The sequence below is a fragment of the Protopterus annectens genome, chromosome 11.part0, assembly GCF_019279795.1.
Source record: "Protopterus annectens isolate FY-2018-M chromosome 11.part0, PAN1.0, whole genome shotgun sequence".
NCBI lineage: Eukaryota > Metazoa > Chordata > Ceratodontiformes > Protopteridae > Protopterus > Protopterus annectens.
In genome coordinates, this window is record NC_056745.1 from 474463257 (window position 1) to 474485046 (window position 21790).

Sequence of the window (21790 nt, forward strand, 5' to 3'; positions counted from 1 at the left end):
AAAGGGCAAAGGGCAATGCAGAGAACTGATAGTGAGAATTCCCAGCTCGAAAACGCAGATACTTCCTGCAACTTAGTCTGATAGGAACATGAAGGTAAGCCTCCTTGAGATCCAAAGTTACCATCCAATGATCTTTGCCCAGCAGAGGTAAAAGCTGCTGCAACGTCACCATTTTGAACTTGGGAATGTCCAGATAAGTGTTGAGGATGGATAAATCCAAAATTGGTCTCCACGTGTTCCCCTTCTTTGGTACTAGGAACAGGCGAGAATAAAATCCTAGGCCCCTTTCTGGCATAGGAACCGGCTGTATGGCCCCTATTTGGAGTAACAGTGAAATTTGCTTGTGAGCCTCCATTCTTTGTGGAGGAGGAATGTCTGGCATGCCTTTGAAAGGAGGCAAGGTATGGAAATAAAACCTGTAACCGTGATGTATGATATCCAGTACCCATTTGTCTTGGGTAATCAAACTCCAATTTTCTTTGAAAAGTGCCAGCCTTCCTCCCAAAGGTGCCGCCAGGCGAGAAGGTTCTGGCAGCTGAAAAGGTAGGTCATTGGGTCTGTTTACGAAAGGACTGACCCCTGCCCTCACTAAGACTGTGCAGGAGAACTCCCTGTTCTAGGCCTGAAAGAGCCCTGACCTCTGCCCCTGCCACGTCTAGATCTACCCCTAGACTGGGAATCATAAGAAGGATACGTCCACCCCTTAGTAGGCCAATTTCTACTAAACTTTGGAGGCTGAACCTGCAAAAAATCTTTAACAGTCTGCATAGACTTAGCCTTGTCTTCCATTTTCTTTAAAACTGCCTCAACAGGAGAACCAAACAAGACATCAGATTGCAAAGGGGCATCCAAAATCCTAGTTTTAACATGGTCAGATAAAATTTGATCCCTCAGCCAGGCATGCCTGCGAAGAACTGACCCAGTGGCAGCCACCCTAGAGGAGGCCTGTACAGCATCAAAACCACACTGCAAAGAATGCTTACCCACCTGTTCAGAAACATGCACTAAATCCTGTAACTCTTTACAATCAATACCTTCCGCCAGAGCATCAACCTTAGATTTCAACTGTGAAAGCAGATAATTTTGATATTTTAACATATGAAACTGGCAATTCAAAGCTCTCATGGCTAGGGTGGAAGAAGTATAAACTTTCTTTCCCCATCTATCCAAGGCTCTGGCCTCTATCTGCAGGAACCGGATTCTTGACAACAGAAGCCTTAACACCCTTGGGCCCCTGGCTAACAGTCTCTGGGTCTGCCCTAGGACTCTTAAAAAGATACTTATGAGCTTCAGGCACCCTGTAATACCTATCTGGTTTAACAGGAGCAGGAGGCAAGGAATCAGGATTAAGAGAAGCCTCTGCAAACACATCTTCCACCACAGTCAAAACAGGAGGTATAGCCAAAGGCCTATGCTGGGGTAAAAACAAAAATTCCCTAAGCCTTTTCCTGGAGTCAGAGAAGTCCTGACCCTCCCATTTAAAGTGCTCTCTCATGGAGTGAAGGGTCTCTGAAAAAGAAAAATCCTCAGGAGGAGTAGAATCATCAACATCCGAGTCAGAATAATGAGAATACTCCTGCAAGTCTTCAGCCGAAGACTCAGACACATCTGAAGCCTGCTCATAATCCCCCAACACTGGCTCCATCCTAGGCCTCTTATCAGGAGGGGGCATAGAGCCTCTAATTAAAGCAATTAAATCTTCTGCCATTTTAAGCATGTGCTTCTTGGGCACAGAACCTGAAGAACTAGGAGTGACACCCACAGCAGCTAAACTAGACCTGCCTCTAGGAGAAGCCTTGGAAGCAGAAAGAGAGGGCCTAGACACCTTAGGAAGGGAGGGGAGTAAAGTAACCTGAGAAGCCCCTGTAGCCTGACTTGCCTCCTGGGAGGCCACATCCTGTAAAAGCAAAGTTTCTCCCTGGGACTCCAGAGAGGCCTCCGTCGGAACCACCGGTTCCACTGACGCCTCTAAAGAACTGGCGTCCGGTTCGGACTCCTCTAACCTAGGTTTGACAGCCTTGTCCTTGCGCTTCTTTGAGGAAGCCGGTGTCGGAGCATCCGACAGCATTTTGTAATTGCACCGCTTCCCAAAGACCAACCTGGCACAATCCAACCTCCGCTTTATAGTGCGTTTATTGAACCTAGCACAAAAGCGGCACCCAACAACGTCGTGCTCAGGTCCCAAACAAGGTATACACAAATTATGGTAATCCCTATGCGGTATCTGTTTCCCACAAGAAATACAGTTATTCACTTTCTGACATCCGGTAAACCACTGAGGCAAGAAAAAAACAAAATATTCCCCAACGGGGTACTTAACCAACTTTGACTTCGGTCTGAAACTCTGAATTCGAAATTTCAGAACGCCGAACAGCACTTGCAACACTGCTTCTGCATCGGACCATGCGGCAAAAAAGACTGAGGATATGACGTCGGTCATGCGCATTTGTACCCTGACGTTCTGATGTCAGTCAAATGCGCCCTGACCGACGTCAGCCTTATACTCTGATATTCGGGCCGACCGAGGGACAGCGGACTACCCAAGTGTTAGGACTGCAGCAATGTGAGATGAAGAACATCTGGTAGGACGAGTAGCCGTGCCCCTCGGATCCGATGAAGGGATCGGAGCAAAGCCCAGAACAGTTCGGTCCCAGAGGGATGGTATGCCCCGACCACAATGGAGCCGATGACATCCCCTCTGATCAGACACCCAGATCATAGCTCCGAGAGCACCGATCCAACAAACTCGAGGGCATGGCCAGCGTCGAGGTTGGAACCACTATCTGCCTTGACCCCCTCAGATCCAGGAACTCCAAAACCCGGGGATGGATCGGAGAAGGAGCTATTAGGGCAAACATCGGAGCTTAACACCCCACTCCAGCGAGAGGGGGAACCAGCAATACTCCCATCTGCAATTTAGTCTGCAAGAACCTTATCATCCGGTCCGGTCCCAGAGGGATGGTATGCCCCGACCACAATGGAGCCGATGACATCCCCTCTGATCAGACACCCAGATCATAGCTCCGAGAGCACCGATCCAACAAACTCGAGGGCATGGCCAGCGTCGAGGTTGGAACCACCATCTGCCTTGACCCCCTCAGATCCAGGAACTCCAAAACCCGGGGATGGATCGGAGAAGGAGCTATTAGGGCAAACATCGGAGCTTAACACCCCACTCCAGCAAGAGGGGGAACCAGCAATACTCCCATCTGCAATTTAGTCTGCAAGAACCTTATCATCCGGTCCATGTCCGCTTCAGAAGGGCTTCTTGTGGATCTGGAGGACACCACAGACACCGGCCGGGAGAAGGGCCGATGAGAGGATGACCTCGAAGCGGGCACAGCCTCCTCCTCCAGGGAGAATCTAGGAGAATGGAGCCAAGTGGAAGACTGCCTAAGAATCTTTTCTGGGGTAGAGACCACTTTAACGAAAGGGGGAGGGGCACAGAGTCTGCTGGTCTCTTACAACCCCTTTCCAAGTCTCTCTTTCCCTTTTTTCTCTGTGCTGCTCCTTCCTGGCCTCTATCACCCTGTTTGGAAGTGGGAGTGAGTCTCGGAGAGGGAAGGAGGACCAGCTGGTACAACCACAGCCGTGGCCAAAGAAGCCACCGATTCCACTGGGAGACGACCAGCCAGAATCAACTTGGCCCTGCGATCCCACAGAGCCCGAGGATTAAAGGCCACATAAATTTTGCAGCCCGAAGTAAGGTGGGGGAACCCCTTGACACTACGCACAGTGTGACCATCAGCCGGAAACAGCTTATGGCCACATACTGTGCATTTAGAGAAACTTGGCTTCTGGGAGTCTTGACAGCCACCCCACACAACAAGCAAAGGCCAACTAGGAACGTAGACGGACAAACGTGCGCATACAATAAGGATGGGAAGGGGAGGCCGACACCAAGACAAAGTTTAAAACTCTAAACTTTTTTGCGGAAAACTGTTGGGGAAAAACTAACCACGCACGCACACAGATCACACAAGTTAGTTAACCAAAAAGATCCCACTCTATCTGCCTGGAGCACAGAGATCACGTCTTGGCGAAGCTGTGGCAAACTAGATCTGAGGATTGGAAGGAGATTGCAGTATAATATGGGTAAGGGGGACGAGCTTGGATCTCAGATCTTAGCTTGGAAAGCTGCCGGCTCAGATCCGTATTGGATCTGAAACCCACAGGCTGATGACCAAATGAAGTTAACTACTTCAGATGACTGCTGTAATGGCAATGGCTGCCTGTTTTTATACCCCTGATGACAGTCCTAGAACGACCGTAACTGACGCAGAAATACTAAGTCTCTGGTATTCAGGCTGACTGAGGGCTACCTGGCAGGCAGATAACCCAAGTGTGATGACTGCAACAGTGAAACACTACCATCGGGAGCCATTTTGTAAATACTGTTGGGGCCAGAGAGAGACCAAATGGTAATGCACAGAACGGAGTATGCAGAATCCACTGAGAAGCGGAGTAATTTTCTGAAGAGTGGCTGGATTGGGATGTGTAAGTAGACATCCTTTATATCCAAGGATACTAAGACGACCTGTGGAAGGATCAGGGGCAGAAGGGTAGGTAGAGAAAGCATCCGAAAGGAGGGAACCCAGAAGGTGTTGCGGTGCGAGATCCAAGATAGGCCTCCAGGGACCTTCCTTTCTGGGGACCAGTTTCCTCTTGCACGTGAAGGGACTTCCTGAATTGTTCCCCGAGCAAGGTTCCTACAGGACTGGGGGAAGAATGGTATTTGTTTCGAGGGGGGTTTGAGGGGTGGAATTTCAATGGTGCTAAGCAGCTTCTAAGGGTTTTGAGGACGAAGGCGTGACAAATACTGCAGGTGGCATGGTCGTGTTTGTGGCCTAATCAAAACAGGCAGAGCTCACGCTAGTGCTTGTGGAATTTGGCTTCCACACTTGCACTTTGCTCTTCCTGCCAAACATGAACCCAAAGCAGTAATAGACAAATAATCCCATATGGGGTACTTATCTGAAGTCGGATGGTGTAAAATCATTTCTTCTGAAAGAGCGACTACCAGAGCTGGCAGTCATAGGCAGCAGAAAAGTTCTGAAGGTCCATGCTGACATCCATTTCATACCAGACGTCCATTTACAACAGACGTCTGAGAAAGACGCGGGACGTCGCTCGCACCCCTAGCGGTAACATTTAACTTTTGTATAATGACCAGACGTACAAGAGTTCACCAGAGTCAGACTCCCTGATATTATGGATACAGCAGCATATGAATAGAAAGATATTACTGTAACCATTAAAATTACAAAATGTCCACACTCGCAACACAGAAAACTTCTTGGGACTTCTGCTACTAGAGTACTAATGATCTTGTGACTTTTCTTTCCTGCCCAATTTCTCACTTGTGATGAGATTAAAAACTGGACCATGAAGAGTCGCTTTACAAAGTGGTCTAGTAGAACAAAAATACACAGCCAGGAGATGCTAAGCTGCCTCTCTAGAAAGGCAAATCAGAAGAGAACATACCTTGTAATAGTAAGAGGTAAAAATGGGTACCCACACCAATTCCAGAGTCTCCTCTGGACAGCAAAATAGGTGCAGACCCCACTTACAGCAGTGAGGACTGCAATGGTTCTAGCAGTAGTACATAACCACACTTGCAGGTGGAATAGTTCTGGAATGGAATGAACAGAAGATTTTGCTATAAGCTACCCATTCAGAAACCATTGGCTTAGACACCCTGGCAGTACTGGCAAACTCTGATCAGCTTATTAACAAATATAAAACTGGTATACCTTTTTGTAAAAAATTCAAATGGTTTTACCTTTTGTTCTGTCCAAATATCTCCGCTGCTTATGCATATCTATAAATGCAAAATCCTTTGAAGTTTGTTTTGGGGTAGACTAAAACCAAGGAAGTGAACTGCCTGAATTAGTTACCAATTACTCCATACATCTAGGTGGCCTCCCACTTTTCTTGGAAAGGGCTGACTAGTCAAATGAATGGTTGGGTGGGACTTTGGGGGGGGGGGGGTTCCAAGTCCTAGCTGTTCCCTTGTGTTCAATACTAAAAGCTACCAGGCTTCCACTATTTTACACACACCTCTCCCCCTCATACTTCCCCATCCCCTCTCTCCCCTATATGCAATGAAGTATTTGCCCCCTTCCCGATTTCTTATTTTGCAGGTTTGTCACACTTGAAGGTTTCAGATCAAACAAATGTAAATTAGACAAAGATAACCCAAGAAAACACAAATTGAAATTGAACTCCGCTTTCCCAAAAATGCGATTAACCACAGTTACTTCATGATTTAACAAGGGGAGGGCGCAATTGCTTTTTCACATAGGGGGCGCAATTACTTTTTCACATAGGGCCATGTAGGTTTGGATAGTTTTTTTCATTGATAAATAAAACAATCACTTAAAACTGTATTTTGTGTTTACTTGTGTTATATCTTTGTCTATTTGTCTAACATTTAAATTTGATGACCTGAAACAAGTGTGAAACGTGCATAAAAATTAAGAAATCAGGAAGGATACAAACTTTCATTGCACTGTACTTAGTAAGCCCTTATTGTGTATAGGCAATTCAGATCCAGTGTCCCAAAACATTTTAAAATTACAACCATTTAAAGGGTATGCCAGATCATTACACTCTCCCACACATGCTCCCAGTTACTCCTTTCCTCCCCATCACACTTCAAATCTGCCATCTACAATGAAGACTTCTTGAAAGGCTGTTTGGAGTATAATATACCACAAGCACTTTGTCACTGCATGTAAAGTTAGCAAATGCAAAAAAAAGTGCTGTTCGCTGAATTTACTTTCTCCAACAGTTGTCAGTTTCCATACTCTAACCTGTGGGTTTTGTCCGACAAGACTGATTAGATGCCAGCCTTTCTTCAGAGACTTTCAGCTCCAGAGCCCCATCTCCTCTATTCACATTACCCCACACCTCAAATTTGACCCCAAACCCTTTTGTTTTTTTTATACACCAGCATCAGAAAATGTGAGCTGCAACTGTTGGATTCGGGGACCACTAGTAAGGAATATGTTCTTACTCAGACTGTCAAGAGATGTTGGACTTCTGAGATGCCATCAGAAATCTGAGATTGCCAGCTACCACACCCTCATGGCCTCCCATTCGTTCCCCAGCTTGTTCATGTACTAGACCACCAACATAGTCTGATAGGATCCAAATTACACCCTTGGGGAAGATCCTGTAAGGCCTGCAACCAAAGGAGAACAACTCATCTCCAAGACACTAAATAATGTTAAGACAATGTGGTCTTCTGTAAAGGCCAGGCTTCCCTTCAAAATGCCCCTCCCACACCGAAAGAAAGGAATTTATGGTAATAGTGGCCTTTGAAAAATGAAGGGCCAGTTCGCGGCCACAAGAGGTGTAGCATCACTGTACCAAAGTCAAATAGCTAATACACACTGGGAAATCCATGGGGTGATATACATTACCACTGAGTTGCCAACATCCATTGTAGAACTCCCCTGTGGTACCACACCAGACAAAATCGGATGCTGAAATGGGACATCAGGGCCTCAAGACCGGAGAGGCCAGAGGTTGAGACTAGATCAAGAAAAGCCTCCATTTGGATAATTTAGTCTCAAGTAGAAGTTTTGGTGTCCAAGAAACTATTCAAATGGCAGCCTATGATGTCTCAAGTGCTGTGGACTGCTACTGCTGTGTGAAGGAGTCTATTCTGACCAGCCCTCCTGCTGGGATGGAATGCCACCACAACATCAACAGCTGGCCCCTTACTCTACTGCTGTCTTATGTGGGGGCAAGGATTCGATCAGGCTTTTTGGGGATTGGTTCTGCCAAATCTGGTTCTTTATGTCCAGTGGGATACCAAATGGATTCAGAAGGGAAAACCACCCAGGACATGGCTGGGCCTGTTAAGGCCTCCAAAACTGTCTCAGAATGTGCTTCAGCATTTCAACCGATCGCCAAGAGGCATCATGAGGGGACTTGTGGGAACCCTGTCAGGTCAGTACCCTTTAGAGATTCCTCAGTGAAATCCAAGTGCTTCCTCTTGCAGCAACCCTTCCGTATGGGAGAACTGGTAGAGGAAGTGAAAAAGGAAAGGAAAAATATAAGCTCAGAAGCATGGGCAGACTGAGCCACCCAATGTGCATCCACAGGTCCAGACATAGGTGGGGGAGGATTTCCAGCAGATGCCAATCAGTCTCCGACCTGGAGAAAACTCTCCATGGTGTCAATGAACTGGGAATGCTAAAAGAACAGGAAAGTTTTCCCCTGAAGCTGGCAACGGCAGTTCAACTGAGAAAGCAGCCAGCCCAGATGCCAAAGTAGCCTAAGGAGTCAAAGATTGGGGTCTTTGAATCTTGCTAATCAGAGGAAGGGGAGCTGCTCGTTTCCAGTCCTACTTATCCTTGCCCCTTGGGTCTTAAGACGGACTTGCCACTCATGTTTTCTTGGAGGCAGAAGACACAAGAGGAGATGGGAGGCACATAAGGGCAACAACCCCTTTAGCATTCATGTAGTCCAGTGCTTATTCAGCACATGGCTCCCAAAGCCTTAACGGATGCTGCAATCTGTGTCCAAATGTGAAGCTGCCAGGTAATTAACGCACTTGTGTCCTTGAGGAGACCTTGCGGCCCACAGGCCACACATTTCTTAAACTTCTTGTCCCTATCAATGGCAAATTTAAGAAAGCAACAGTAGAGGATACAAAATATGAATACTGTAACCCTATTCCACCTACCTATAACCCTACAAGACACAAACCCACTATAAAAAAAAGTGTTCCAACCACAGAAAACAATACTTCCACGAGTGAAAAAGCAAAGCATGAACAGCTAACCTAGTCCCTAACCTACAAAAAACAAAGGAAGAGGAAAGTCTGGCAAAATACACCAAAAGCATATAATCTGCTCAGAGCTCAGTAACACTGCTGTCTCATCAGGTGGCAAACAAGCATGAGTGTGTCTGGTATTATGGGGACAGGAGGAAGAGCTCTGGAGCTGAAAGTCTCAAAGATGGCATTAGACACAACAAACTGCAGGCTGAAGCTGGATAGAATATGCACTGGGATTAGTGGATTTACTAGTGATGGCTGCATTACGAAACAGTCCATGAATGCAGCCACATGCTCTTACAGTTGCCACCTGTCCCATTGTCAGCGAAACACTCACGTGTTGACCCTTATCCAGTTTCCCGCATTCAGACAGTGGGACTTAAAGTCTCGTTTTCCACTTTTGCCGCTCTCGAATTGCCACTGAAAAGCCGAAAATACCTTTTTCCACGGCAATGCGCCTACGTCACCAACCCGGACCAGCAGAGGGATTCCCTGCTAGGTCCGGGTGGTGTAATTCAAGCAGCAATTGGCTGCAGTGATTGGAGGGGGTGGGGATTCACCTCAGAGCCCAATAAAGGTCACAGTTGTACAGCAGTTTTGTCTTAGTGCTCTACAGCTGCGAAGGATTAAGGAAATACTTAAGGTCTGAAATTTCTAATCCTAGTAGCCAAGGGAGCCTGCTAGCCAGCCCAGCCACTTGAGCAGACAGAGCCAGTAATCCAACTAGCCATTCCAGCAGGAAGGAAGCAAGCTAGCCCAGCAAAAACTGATAGTGTTAAGTACATATTATTTTGTGGCTTTAGTTATTTAAAATGGGAATATTGTGCTTTATTTCAAGTTTTTAATGTTTAGAGGTAGATGGGGATGTAGTATGCAGTATTTAAATCTGTGCAGTGGTTATTTTGAGATTTTTGAGTAGCAGTTTTCCTGTATATATATGCAATTGTTATTGCTCTTGGGGGTATGACTTGGAAGCATTACTTTTAAAAGGCTGAACTGTGTGTATAGAAGTTGTTTATTTCTGGTGGGGGGTAGTGAAATATAAATTTAGTGTGATGCATTTCTATTGCCGTAGCTTTTTTTGGGTATTTTCTGTTTGCAGATAGAAAATGTTTGAGCATAGTTTGCACTTGTGTGTGGAAATGCGTGCAATTTAATGCTGTTAGGATATACGTTAGAATATAAGTTATGATATACTGTTTGGGTAAATTTTCCTGTTAGTTCTTGCAAGTCAATGTGCATGTGGTACAAGTCTACCTTTTGAGGGGGAATGTTAACAGTTAATGTAGTGCATTTATTATTCTAGTAGGTACATGTTGCCAACTTGCCAAACCTGTTTCAAGATTGTTTTCATTTATACTTGTAAATGTGTGCATTTAATTTTTATGTGTTTTTAATAAAGTTAAAATGTCCTGCTTTGCTAGTAATGTGAATATGGGTGTGCTGCTTTACTTGGGCCTGTTTTTTGCGTCGCTGTGCTGGGTAAATTACTTTTAATTGCTATGTTTTGAGGTAAAAGGAGTCCATGGAGTCTGCTGTACATTGTAGTTTATTTTACTTCTCTTGCAAGAAGTATTTTTAAAAGGTAAAATGTTTACGGACTTTTTCCTATTTATTTTTTTGTGGGTGCATGCTCAGAAGTTAATGCAGTGTATTTGAGATTGTGCTAAACTATGTCGTCGTTACAGGGTAGTTTGCTTTTATAAGTAGCAAAGTTTGTGTTTTAGTGATGTCTTCAATAAACTTACAATGTACTGTTTTCATTATAATCCAATTACGACCAGTGCTGCTGTTGGGCATGTTCATTAATAGATCATTGCGTTGTGTAAATTTGTGCCACACATTTCTTTTAACTGCTGTGGTCAAAAGCTAAATCAGGTCTAAGGTATCCGCTGAGCATTCTCATTCGCGTTTTTTTGATTCAGTGAAAATGTGGTTAACTTTTTTCTTGAGGGGTGGGGTGAGGAGGGGGCATGTTCGGTGGTAAAAATAATACATTTCATTTTCTACGAGCTGTGTTAATGTTAGTTTTCAATGGCCAAAATGCCCCATACATTACCTCATTTACTATTTGACCTTTTTCAAACTGTAATGTTAATTTGCGCGTGCAAATGGTTTTCGAGCCAGTCTTTGCGTGTGCAAATGGTTTTCGAGCCAGTCGGGAAAGTCCGACTAGGTTCCACAGAGCCTGTTTTCAGCAGAGGCCCGGGGAGAAATGCTCCAGATGCAAGTCTTTGGAATGTGGGAGGAAACCGGAGTACCCGGAGGAAACCCACGCGAACACAGGGAGAACCTCTTGCTGTGAGGCGACGTTAACCGCTGCACCACTGCACCGCCCAATGGTTCTGCGTGCCAATGGTTCGAGCCAGTCCTTTCACGTGCCAATAGTTTTCAAGCCAGTCCTTTCGCATGCCAATGGTTTTTGAGCCAGTTCATTTGTGCTGTGCACCAATATGTTACGGCACCCTAACACAGTTTTGGTAAATATGCTGCATATCAGGCAAGTACAGATTCAAGCATGGAGAGCAGCAGCTTCATCACAGTCAACCAACAACAAGAGAATGTGCAAGTGGCAGGATATTTGGAAAACAGAATTCAACTGGATCGAGAGAAGTGTTTTGCAGGTACTGCAAGAGAATTTCTAGTGACCCACGGGGGAAGAAACGATGTTGCACACGAGGCAACTGAACATCTTAACACTGCTATTCTTCAAACTAAATCCAGTCATTTGACAGTGGGCAAGGAACACAAACCTTGAGGGATTAGAACTTAGGATCACTGCAGCAGAAGCCTCTGAGGTGTTCCATGCCGTTAAGCACAATATTTCCTATAACAGCTTAGACTGTGCAGTAAAGTTGGCCAGCTAGTTGTACAATGACTCTGACACTGCAAAGAAACTTTTGTGGAAGAACCAAGGCTGAAGCCATAGTCGAAAATGTTTTGGGACCGCACTCATTGGAATGCCTCCTGCATGACCTTCAAAAACCAGGCACTTCATTTGCAATTTCATCAGATGCTTCCAAGGGGAACAAAATTATTTCCACTTGTTGCGAGGTATTTTTCTAAAGAAGGGGTGGTGAATGGCCTTTTGGACTTCTATGAAGACCCTGATGAATCTGCATGGACTATTTCACAGTAAATTTCCAACATTATGGAAAGGCACTCCTTGCCCTGGGACAGCATTTCAGCTTATGGGGCTGATAATGCCAGTGTGAACTATGGGAGAAATCTGGTGTGTGTATACCAGATTAAAAGAAAAGTGCCAATCACTCCAGAAGGCTAACTGTTGCCCACATCATTCACAATACAGCCAAAAAAGCTGAAGCACAACTAACCGTACGATGTGGAAATATTTCTAATGAAACTTTTCAGCCACTTATCAGGTTCTGCCACAAGGACCAGAAACTTGAAAGACTTTTGAGTTGTGTGGCATGGAATTTGAGTGTGTTAAGACATGTGCCAACAAGTTGGCTGTCACTACTCCCAGCCATTGAAAGAGTATTGAAAAATCTCCCAGTGCTCCAGTCCTATTTCCTCTCCCAGGAGAAGAGGAGACCCCTCCCCCTGGAAGATACAGCCGTACTTTTCAGCTAATGAGCAAGGTGAGAATGAATTGCAAACGCTGCCCCAGTACTATTTGTGCACTGTGCTGTTCTTGTTGATTTTAATGAACATACATGTACGGGTGCTGCGGTAGAGTTGTTGCCTCACAGATGGACATTGTCCTGTTCAATTCTCAGCTAGAGCGCCTTGTGTGTGGAGACATGCGTGAATGGGTGTACCTTCGTTGAAGGTTGTGCGGTCAGGGCTGGCAACTCTGCACGTAAAAATCTACTGTCAATTAGCGGACCGGAGTTCCGCTGTAGCGACCCCTAACCGGGAAAAGCCAAAAGACAACAACAAGTACATTAGAAAAATCAGCACTTACTGCCATGGAAACTTTTTGTGTAATGGTCTCTCTGAAGCAAAACCTACAGGCAAGAGCTGAAGGTGCTTTCTTTGGAGGGAAACTTAGGGTACTTATGAGCACATTAGAAAGCACGTCTGCTAACAAACTGAAGAGACTTCATTACGTTCTTGGAGACAGCAGTGAAGTACCTGGAACAGTGTTTTGATTATACTGAAAGCAACTACTTGTTTACGCTGTCTAATTTATCTCTAAATGAGCCCTTTGCTTTCAGTGACTTACTTAATGTGACCACTGCCCTGAGTCTGCAGGATGTAGACGAAGAATCTTTTTTAGGGACTACTTTGCAATTAGGCCCTTTCTCTAACAGTTATTTAATACAAGCCTGACCCCAGGAGAAGTGGCTGAAGCTTTTCAAAGAAGGGCCTGAACTGACTATACTATATCCGGTAATTGCTAGGGTTTTATCTATACCAACCTCAAATGCATTTGCAGAATGTTTTTTCTTTGGTGAAAGGTAAATGGACAAATGTGCAAAACCGATTTAGTGTGGACTTGTTAAAAGCTGAACTAATAACTAAATTACCAGATGAAGTGTGACTTACTCAAATATTGTTTCAAAATCGGGCCCTTGAAGGCATAAAATCGAATTCAAAATACATTTAAGTGATTTAGTGTACTAGTGTGCAGTATAAAGTACTAGGGTGCAGTTTGTAATTGTGTTTTTCTTTGCTTTAGCTTTAATTTTCTAGTGTCCAGTATGTAGTATAGTATGTAGTTGTATTTTTTCTTTGCTTTAGCTTTAATTGACAATAAAAAAATCTTAATGTTATACTTTGCTTGTATGTGGTATGTAGATTAAGTTTTCTTTCTGAATAGTCATGGTTGGTTTATGAATTTTTTTACTTTTTAAACAAACAAGTGTCTGTTTAATGAGTAGTGCGTTTTTTATACCTTACTGTTACAACTGAGTAATGTTTTTTGCAGTAATAGTTCACTTCATTTAAATGGTTTGAGTTTTCAGTAAGCTGTAATGTCACAATGTTATCCATAACTAATACTGCATCTCCTTTAACACCTCTGGTGATGTCGTGGTGGGGGTGTGGACAGTGTCAAATTAAGTCACACCCCCTGTCCTACTGGCCACACCCCCCACGTCCCACTTTGGCCTTGTTAAAAGGTGGCAACCCTACATACTCTCTTACACAAGCTGACAGAATAGGTGCAATCCTGATAGGTATGGATCCCAACCACTTTGTAGTAGCAGAGTGCCTTATTTTGCATGATAGGACAGTCTGGCATCCATAAAACCCAATCTTCAAGAACATTCCAGCTATCCTAGTATTTGAATGTGGAAAAAATGTTCCCACATATTCCAGCTCTCGTCCAACTGATCTCTGGATGGAAGGCCTAAAAGTTTACCAGGTGGAGCACTTAAGCAGCTGCTCATATCTTCTGGCATTATTTCAAAAGGCACAAGTGGTTGACTATTAGAACCACACTGCCATCCCTCGAAGCTGCATCACAGCCCAGCTGTGAACTGTACGCTTGCTTACTTCCTGGACTTCACAAGCTAGCCTAAAGTTCAGACATCTTTAGTGTCTCGTCTTAAATCTGCAAGTCCTCTACCTTCAGCTTCTTGCATTACGGGTACAGCAGTTAATGGCCTTTTAAAACGTGGCCAGTGTGCCTACAGTTATGAAATCTGCAGGATTCTACTTTTCTTGTCAAGAAAGTCTGGGTAAGGCAACAGTTAGCCTCCCAACACCCCCCCCCCGAGATGTCAGGTTTTCCCCATTTTTGTTGGGGGCAATGGCAAGCTTACTACTCCTTGTACGACTAGTCATTTCTTTGCAAGACTTCAGTGAATTACCTTTTCATAAAGAAAGGTACGTCTGCATCAATTTGTAGAGAATTTTTATACAATTACATTTTAAATACCAAAAACTGAAACGCTGTAGCTGCTCAAGTCCTTGTACTGCGTCAGACATCTAAACAAATCCACACAGTAATTGGGACTATCCAGAGATATCCATGCGGAACAGAAGTAAGCAGGATATATTACTGTGCAGCTAAATAACCAATAAAATTCTACCACAAGAACACAGGGTAGTAAGGGAAAGGAAGGAGAGAAATAGAACACCATCATGGAAATATCGAATAGAGCGCACTATAAAGCGATTAAGGCAAGTGTCAATACTGAGTACAGAAAAGGTAACAGAACAAATACTGACAAAAATAATGCGCATTATGATAGCTCAGGATTTAGCATGCACCATCACAAAAACTAAATATCAGCACAGGCAGTAAACTTAGAAAATACTCAAATATAAAGGAAAAAGTACAAAAACAATTATATGACCCAAAAAAGTTTGAGAATTGGGGAAAAAAGGTAAACTGAAAGACCACCCCCCCCCCAAAGAAAAAAAAAAAAAAAAAAAAAAAAAAAAGGTACATTTTGGAGACGTATTTATAAAGATCCTGTAGAACATAAAATGCTAAATGGATTGAATATGTAAAAGAATAGGCTCAAAGGTACAGGACAAGAAATGGGATGAACAGTCAGATTGAAACAAAGCTAAGAAAAGCCTCTACATCGAAAGCCACAGGCTCGGGTGCAGTACCCAAATTCTGGTTAAATTATTAACATCTTTGCAAGAAGATTTAGCCACGAGTAAACTATATGCGCACCCCAACATACACCAATTGGCAAACAGGAAAAACAATGCCCCTACTTAAGAGTGAGCCTGCAAGCCACCCTAAATGTTAAACTAAACTTTCCTTCAGATAATGTTTAAACTATACACTGGAATTGATGCCAGAACTTAGTCATTTAGAAGAAAACTTAATTATAAAAGTCCTATGAAGCAAAGAATCATTTGCTGTTAAAGTCATAGTAAAAAAGACCAAGTATGGCATGGATTGACTACAAGAAAGCATTTGACAGTATCCCACATTCATGGATAAAGGAGTGCTTAAAAATGTACAAGAGATGCACCCTGTACAAACTACGTCACATCGACCAAGAAACAGTGGCAAACCACTTTGCAGTTAAGCCATGATAAAAGGACAAATTATTGCAGGGATAAAAATCCAAGAGAGGATATTCCAGGATGACTGCCATCATTGCCCTTTTGCCTTGCCCTTAACCCATTAAGCTGTCTGGTTAACAGATTAGGTTACGGCTATAATTTGGGTCCCAGGTAGCAAGTGTAAAGATTTGTAAAGATTTCTCTTAAATCGATGAAGAGGAAACTGTACAACTAAACAGATAAGGAACTGAAAGCACAACTGCAAGTAGGCAAAACCTTCAGATGACAATGCAATTTGGTTTTGATAAAAAGAACTTGACAGGGAGATAAATATTTGGAAATAAGTCAACAATAAAACATGCACAAATAAGAAAACTTAGTAAGGAATATTTTCGAAGACTTGATCCTGAAAACAGCATTAACATCTAGGAACAAAATTCAAGCTATAAAACCAATTTGCTTTTCCTGTCCTAACCTGGTTATGGAGTGACTGCCCCCAAAGATGTTGGGTAGATTAAACAAGAAAACAAGGATGCTTCATACTCAAATGATTTATAAAATCCATTGCATACCAATATTATATATTCCCCTTTCCAAAGGAGGTATGGGCCTACTTGAAACGGATTACATGTACAGATCTGCAACTGCAGGACTGCATACATATCTGCTGACCTCACAAGACCAATATTGGGGAAGTTTTGAAACTTCAAGAATAAAGCGAAGGTGAATTCCCTTCTCAGTCTAACAGAAGCATATCGGCATCAAGCAAGAATGGAAATCAAACCAGAAGTAGATAAAAAACGGGTAGCAACTGAATATGCCAAAAAAGAATACAAAGTAAAGTATCAGATTAGAAGGCAAGAAACGTGGAAAATGCATATAGTTGCAAAACTGGAAGAACCTCATGATTAGGATCAAAGAGGAATGGTTATGGCAAATTCAAACCAAAAGATGAAAGGTCAATATCGATGGGCCAAGATAGCGGGCTACGTATATGGGAGAAAAATGTAGGTTTTGTAAAACAGAATTGGAAATAGTTGCACACCTCATTGTTGGTAGTGATATACTAATGGCAGAAGTACTGTATTCTGAAAGGCATACTGTGGCAAGACTTGCACTGGGGATTGCGCAAACATAATACTGAAGTAGCTGAAAAACACTAAACATGAACCTCAGAAAATTAAGTCTACATCACATGGGCTCACCCATTACCAACAGTTCAAGACGGATGCAAAAAAGCAGATATAGTGGGTCCATGAAAAAACAGTACTGAACACTGAAATCGCTGCACCCTGTAACTAGTGTCTTGCGTACAGAGGGAAGTAAAAATATCAGGATTTGCAAGCAGAAACAAGAGCAATGTGGAAGATACCCAGGGAGTTCCAATAGTAGTAGGAGCCACAGGTCTTAGACTCTACAATCTTATTAGATACGTTACCAATACATGCAACTCTGTACGAATCACAGGAGTCATTACTGGGCACATGGTGTTGCAAAGAGCACTTCTGGCTGAAAGACTGAAACAATACTAATTTAATGAACTTTAATCATACTGTGATTTAGAAATGAGTTCCACTCCTGTAATGGATTAGAAAGAAAAGACTTGGAGAAATTAAAAAATAAGAACGTACCTGTTACAGTAAACAGAATAGTTGTGCAAATAATGTCGGTAGTCGGACGGCTTACCTAAGACCTATCGGGATACTTGAACTGAGCACCAAAATATTTAGAAGCAAAAATATACAGACAATGGATAGTATGTAGTTTAAATAAGGCACAAAGCCAACAGCGAGGTACGTCATGGTCAGGGCCTAGGCAAGGAATACAGTACGAATGAAAATCGGAGGTTGCTTTCCCCAAGAAATGCAATTTACTTTTACTGACATCGGTTTAGAGCAAGAAAAAGTTTCCCAAATGGGGTACTTGGCTTTTAGTGGAAGACTTTGGCTCTGAAACTCAAAAATGAAAATTTCAGGAGTCGGCCGACCGCCACTTGCGAACTGCTTCTGCTTTGGGCACCGCATGGCAAGAAAGACTGATGTAATGGCATCGGCTGCATCTTTTATACCCCTGATGTCACTGAAGGGACAGCAACCGACACAAGACCCAAGATTTTGTTAATCAGGTCGACTGAGGGCTACTGCAAGCAGATAACCCAAATATGATTACTGCAACAGTGAAACACTAAGAACATCCACAGATGTCCTCTTCTATATGCTGCAATATTCATCACAAAGGGAGGCCACCTCCGGCTGACTTGTGTCCTGCCAGCATCCAAAAGCCTTCATGCTACTGCGAGTCCTGCCAGTATCCAAAAGCCTTCAGGCTACTGCGAGGTACATGCTATGTCGCAACACATTACTTGTACATCACCCATAAAGGGAAATCTGGTATAAAGTAGACAGCATGCACCTATCTCAGAACTTTATGCCACCCAGCACCAACCTAAGATTCTGGTTGGGAAGCATAACAGGAAACTAGGCAAGCCTCAATGGGAAGGCAGGGAAGGGAATGATATACTGCAGCTTATAGAAGAGGACATCCAAGGTTATGGTAAGATTTTACACAACTATTTTATGTCCTATTCATATGCTGCAGTGTTCATCACAAGGGAGAATGCCAAAGCTCAAGCTTGGGACAGGCTGGGAGGAGGAATATCAGATTCTCTAAAAGGGTGTAGGATTGTTCTTGCAAACCCAGCTGTGGACTTAGAGATGCCGTCAAGCTTGTAATGTTGTGAAAGTATGGACAGAGGACCATGTAGCCTCCAGAATGGAGCCAATGTCTAAACCTCTAAAATGCCCCTGAGGAGGACACTACTCTGGTGGAGTTGAGCCTTCACTGGGGAAGCAAATGTCTTTCCAATGGCTTTACAAATCCAGTTGGAAATTGTTTGCTTGGAAACAGACTTACCCAGAGCTCTTGGATGGCAAGAAACAGGCAGTCTGAATTGCAAATATGCTTGGTCTTGTAAAAGTAGTATCTGAATTGCCTGTGCCCATCTAAGGTGTGCAAGATTCTCTCACTGGCTAAGAAAAAAGGTGGGAAGGTTAATGGACTGATTTAAAGGCAACTCATTCACCACTTGCAGCATATAGGTAGGCTTTGCATGCAGGGAAACCCTCTCTATGGAAGACAGTGAAGGGAGAAATAGACAGCAGGGCCTGTAACTCTGAAACCCTTATAAGCAGAAGTAATTTTCACTAACAAAACAGTTTTCCAAGTAAAATGTTGCAGGAAAGAGCAGCTTACCGGTTCAAATGGGTGCCAATGTAAGCTTCTCCAGCACAAAACTGAGATCCCAACAAAGGGGTATTGGTTTCCTTGGAGGTATGATATGAAGGAAACCCAAGGAACAGCTTTATCTCTAACCTAGAGGCCAAAGGTGGAGTCTTAGGTAGACAAGCAGAGATGGCTGAAAGGTGAGCCTTCATTGAATAGGACAACCCAGCCTTAATCACTTCACAGAACAAAAACCACCGGGACATCCACTGACTACTGCTACAGGTCCTTTTTGATACCAGATGGAAAATCTTTTCCATCTGGAAATGTAGGATTTCCTAGTCATGGATTTTCTGGCCTCCTGCAGAACTTTCAGCACATCCTCAGAAAAAAAAAGGTGTCTGCAAGGGATTAAAACCCTATCACACACAATGTCAGATTCAGAGTTGACAAGTGTGGGTATACTAGGGTTCCCTTGTCCTGAGGGAATCCATCCTGCGGGGTATCTTGTGGTAATTGCTCCTGGCTACATGCAGGAGAAGGGAGAACCAGTGCTGCCCTGGCCAAAAGGGAGTCACCAGCAAGAGTTTTGGTTGATCCTGCTGAACCTTCAGTAGGACCTTCTATAAGAGAGAAGGGGGGATGCATACAGAAACATCCCCTTCCAGGAGGGAGAGGGAGAGAGAGTTCACCTTCCACACACCAGGTGATGTGGGACCCTGGCACAAAATTTTGGTAGTTCTGATCCCTGTGCAGCATCCACTCATAGGACTGGGTATCGAACCTGCTTAAAAAAAGGGTCTGCCACCATGTTCTGCACTGAGGGGAGATGAACCGCCTGTATGGAAATCTGACTAAGGCCAATTCCCAAGCAAGTAGGGCTAGTTTGCATAGAATACAGTACCCCCCCCCCCCCACACTTGTTCAAAGAGCACTAGTATAGTCTGTGAACCACTTCAGCACTCTTGGAGCAAGGGTGCTCCTGAAAATTTGTAGTGCCAGAATCAGAACCCTCATCTTCACACAGATATGTTCTTTGGCCTGCTTGAAAGACCAAATATCAGACTCTCCAGGCTTGGAAAGTTGCACCCCAACTTATGTCTGAAGCGTCTGAATAACTCTCGAGAATGAAGGGATGGTTGCAGTGGTAGGCCCAGGTTTGTTACCTGGAGGATCCACCATTCTAGTTCCCTTTTTAAACAAGGCAAGAGTGGAATCAAACTTAAGGGGTGCAAGTGTTGCATCCACACTGTTCTTTGGTACTGCAGCAACTTGTGTGCAACCATGTGAATGGTATCATGGAGACTGTGGATACCATGTACCCCAATAGATGAAGAAAATATCTGGCAGTCGAGGACCGGAGGGGAAGAATGCTCTGGAAGTAGGAAGTCAGGAAAAAAAAACACTTACTGGAAGGGAGGCTAGCATTTTGTCTGTATCCTGCATCTCAGGAAAATGTGATCCTGTGAAGGGATGAGGGAAGACTTCCGGAAATTTACAGCAAACCCTACACTTTGGAAAAGGGCAATAGTGAAGGAAATGTTCTCGCGAAGCTTTGGGGACTGAGCCTGAATCAGGTCGTCTAGGTATGAGAACATTTGAATTTGCATGCCCTGTATTCTGCAGAAAGCTGCAACAGGGGCCAGGCACTTTATGAAGACCCTTTGTGCTGTAGAGAGATCAAAGGCTGAAGCACAAAACTGAAAATGCCAGGAAACCACAGAACAAAAGCTTCCTGAACTTTGGGTGAATGGGAATGTGAAGGTAGGCATCTTTTATATCTAGACGCACCACGAACCCCTGTGGCAGAATTAGGGTTAGGAGGGAAGGTAGTCCACATACAAAATGAAGGGACCGAGAAAGGTGCTTAAATGGGAAAGGTCCAGGATGGGTCTCCAGGGCCCATCCTTCCTGGGGACCAGAAATCCTCGAGTAAACCCCCCTCCCCCCTTGCTGGGAAGTCAGAACTTCGATAGTTCCCTGAAAAATCAAGTCAATGATGACCGGAGGAAGGAAACTTAAGTGATCTTGGGGGCAGCGGCCTGAATTCCTCTGAGCGAGGCGAATTTTTCCCAAACCATAAAATATCCTGTTTTGATAATGGACAGTATCAAAGAGTATTGTAAAAATCAGCATCCAGGCAGCAAGGGACCTTTAGTCCCAGACTACCTGGCTTGGGACTGAAAGGACTGTTGAAAGGCAGGGGTAGAAGCAGCAGCCTTAGAAGCTGGCTTTCTAGCTGCCCTCTTACTCTTAAATGAAAAAGAGTCCTAATAAAAAGCAGTTTTTGCAGGATAATTTCTTTGGAACCATGAGACAGGGGAAATGAAATGTTTTAACATCTTGTAACTCCTCTCCTTTCTCCTGAAAAGACTCAGCTCTGCTGCTGAACTCAAACAAAGCTTTGTTAGCCAAAGTTGCAGCCAGCAACTTGGCCTTGAAATCTTCAGGCAAAGGCTGTAGCCTAAGCCAATACCACCTTCTCAGAACAGACCCAGAGGCAGCTGCCCTAGCACAGGCACCAGCATCATAACTGCACTTTGAGTTAGTCACTTGTGCAGTAGAATTAAGGAAAGCTGACAATTTTGATTTTGCAGGGAATCTGGAAAGTCCAAAGTTTTCACTGCATCGGTCAGAAGGACCAGGGAGTACTTTGCCATGTGGGTCTGAGTTTACTGCACGGAAGGCCAAGGTAGCCTAACTGCAGACCTTACTGTCAGACTTTCCATAACCTTACTCTCCTTATCAAAGGGCAACAAGGAAGTGGATAGTAGAAGTGTTAAAGCCTTATCCATGGAGACAGAAATGGTAACAAGGAAGTGGATGGTAGACTGATCA

The 21790-nt window shown here is 43.9% G+C and overlaps 1 protein-coding gene across 1 annotated transcript in view; it reads right to left on the bottom strand.

The window, feature by feature from the left end:
* The window catches only part of NAP1L1 (nucleosome assembly protein 1 like 1), a 1039563-nt gene that overhangs the window by 82508 nt on the left and 935265 nt on the right, over nucleotides 1-21790 (bottom strand). The gene's annotated exons all lie outside the window — the stretch shown is intronic.